Source organism: Heterocephalus glaber, unplaced genomic scaffold (assembly GCF_053883595.1).
Source record: "Heterocephalus glaber isolate CG9 unplaced genomic scaffold, H.glaber_assembly_v1.0 deba00001553, whole genome shotgun sequence".
NCBI lineage: Eukaryota > Metazoa > Chordata > Mammalia > Rodentia > Bathyergidae > Heterocephalus > Heterocephalus glaber.
The window spans coordinates 23,591,096-23,594,255 of NW_028258344.1; the positions used below are offsets into that span (position 1 = coordinate 23,591,096).

At 40.3% G+C, this 3,160-nt stretch overlaps 1 pseudogene; it reads left to right on the top strand.

Moving 5' to 3' along the window:
* The first annotated feature begins 1,215 nt into the window (after positions 1–1,215).
* LOC101713416 (coiled-coil domain-containing protein 181 pseudogene) lies at positions 1,216–2,784 on the top strand (annotated as a pseudogene).
* Positions 2,785–3,160: the final 376 nt, after the last annotated feature.

Consider the following 3,160-nt stretch of genomic DNA (forward strand, 5'->3'; position numbering starts at 1 on the left):
AGGAAAAGTTTATTTTTGCTCACAGTTTGTAGACCTTTCAGTCTATAATCAGCTGGCTCCAGGGTAGAGTGGCATGGCAGAGAAGAATTGCAGAGGAGAAACAGTTCATGGCAAGCAGAAAATAGAAGACATCAAGGCAGCAAGCAACAAGCAGAGACTGCCTTTCTTTCCCTTACATCTTATCCAGACTACCCACACTTAGGGCAGGTAGCACTCACACCCAGGGAGTAGGAGTGCTGCCTTAATCCTACCATCACATTCTTGATCCCAGCAGCACATACCCTAGATCCAGCCACCTCCAAAAAGCCCCACCTAAGACTGCATGATGTTTTGAGGGGACATCTAGACACAAGCCATAACAATATCCATGTGTTTGAAAGTTCCCTGGCTTCATGGGATAGCCAGTCACTACACGTTTTAAAAAGCAGGCTTGGAAAATGTTAATCATTGCACAGGAACCTATATTTCAAGTAGGGCTCTTGGTAGTTTCTTTTATATGCAATTATCTTTCTGTCAGCAGTGTTAGAGTCTTCTGTGATCTCATCATTTTGTCTTTCCCCCTTTTCAAATAAGTTCTTCAGGAGTATTTTTTTTTCATTCACTTAGGCTAGAGTTGTCTTGTGAATATACCAAAACTGTGATGGAGGCAAGTGCACACTACAGGAAAGAGACATGGACACAAGTGCCAAATAAAACAGTGGGCAGGCTGAAATATGTTTTCAATTCTGACTGAAACCTTGATAAGAGATGCAGCTGTACAAATGAAGAACATCACCTCACTTGCTATCAGATGCAGCTTGTCACTTGCCACTCACTGAAAGGGTTGTGATATGAGTATGCTAATACTTTATCATGGTCTCTGTGCAGTCGAGCCTCTCTGCTAATGTTAATCTGTTTTTGTAGCCCCTCCCCAGTGCTAACATCACCACTGCAGATCCACCTCAGATCACTGGGCATTAGATTCTCATAAGGGCATCTTCAAATGTACAATTACTCACGTTAGGGCTATCTCTCCTATAAGAATCTTACAGGAGGTCATCTGCGCCTGCGTGGGGGCGGGGGTGGGGGCGGAAGCGGGGGAGCCCAGATGGAGGATGCAGAGACACGCTGCTGTCATGGTAGTGCCGGGGTTTCCTTTGCCTCCGGTCAGAGTTTAGAAAGACAAGATGAGAAGAACTCCCGGCCCTCTCTGTGACCCCAGCCTTCGCATCTCACACAGGAATTATTCTTTAACAAACTGGAAATGAATGAAAATAAAGATGCTGATTCAAAAGAAAGTGGAGAATACGAAGATGACTTTGAAAAGGCCCTCGAGTGGTTAATTAATGAAAAATAAATTGATGCCAGGATAACAGAGATGGCTTATGAGAAGGAAGAGAATATTAATCAGGAATTAAAAGAAAATGAAACAGAAATAGAACACATGAAACAGCTTTCTGATCTTGACAAATCTTTGAAGGATGAGGTTTCTCCAAGAAGAAAGGACTTTATTTCTGTCCCAAGTATTCAGTCTTTGGATCGCATATCAGATTCAGACAGTGAAAACTCTTTTCAGGAATCCAAACTAGAAAGTCAGAAAGACCTGGAGGAGAAAGAGGAGGAGGAAGTAAGCAGAAATATTAAGGAGAAAATTATACAAGCTAACAAGCTTCTACAGACCCAAGAACCCATGGATGATAAAAGGGAATGAAAACTTAAGTTCAAGGACAAATTAGTTGATCTGGAAGTTCATCCACTAGAGGACAGTGATACAAAACTTATTTTGAAAATGAAAATAATGTGTCTGGAAAACTATCACAGTTATGTATTTCCAATGAGTTAGAGCAAGAAAATGTCTTCCTGTCACTTACTGAAAGAAGCTTTGAAGAAAATAAGGATATGAAGATACTGGTAGAAAAAGATGGACAGTTTGAACTTCTGAATTTACAAGATATTGAGAGCCAGGGGTTTTGCCCCTCCCCCTTATTAATGCTAATAGTACTGAAAATGAACCCCAGCAATTGTTACTCAGATCTCCCAACTTATCTATCAATGGTGTCAAGAAAGAAGAGCCCACAGCAGAGATTCACATTACTAAGTCATCAACAGGAGAGCCGCTGACTTATGTCCCTCAGCCACCACCCAACCCCAAAACTCATCCACAGTCTGCTGCCACCTCAGATCGAAATAAAGGAAATGGGAAATCTCATCATTGGACACAGTCTGCCAATATATTTCCAGTGGCCTAAACATACTATCTTTCCCTTCAACAGAAAGAACTCCAGAAACAGCTAAAAAAGAAGAGAGAAAAGCTTAAGAGAGAAGAACAACGGAAAATAGAAGAAGAGAAACAAAAGAAAAAAGAGAATGGCATGGTCTTCAAAGCATGGTTGCAAGAAAAGAGAGAGAAAGTTCTAGAAATGCAGAGAATCCAGTGAGTTAAGCAAATTGAGGACATGAACCGCAGACAAGAAGACAGATCCATAAGAAGCTTTTCAATTATGGTTTAAGAGAAAGCATGAGGAGCATATGAAAGAAAGAAAGTCAGAAGAACTAAGAAAGCAAAAGGAATGCTTATTCTTCTGCAAAGGAACAGAAGGCCAGGAAAAGGCTTTTAAACAATGGCTAAGAAGGAAACAAATAGAGAAAATAGCAGAGCAATAGGCTAGAAAGAAAGAGAGAAGAAAGCTAGAAGAAAGAGCTAGACAGCTACGACTAGAAGCAAGGCATTCGAAACACTTACAGATCTACCTGTATAATACGTCAGAAGCCAAATCTTTTCACCTTACTGATCATTATAACTGAAGGAATCTATTAAACATCTGGCAGCTGCTATTATCAAAATTTTGGATATCATTTTTTATGGTTTGCGTGTCTTGGTAATATGCTAAATTATGAATACTCTAAATTATGGTATTTATCTTTTGGTGATACTGTTATTTTTAACACTAACAAAATAAATTCAATTTTGGAATGTGAAAAAAAAAGGATTCTTACAGGAGGCAGAGCTCATGGAGGTAGCAGTGCAATAAATGGAGAACATCTGTAAATGCAGATGAAGCTTCATTCACTCATCCACTGCTCACCTCCTACTTGCTCTGTGGCCTGGTTCCTAACAGGCCAGAGACTGATACTGATCTGTGTCCTGGGGCTTGTAGGTCCTTGTTCTAGAAATCTCAAT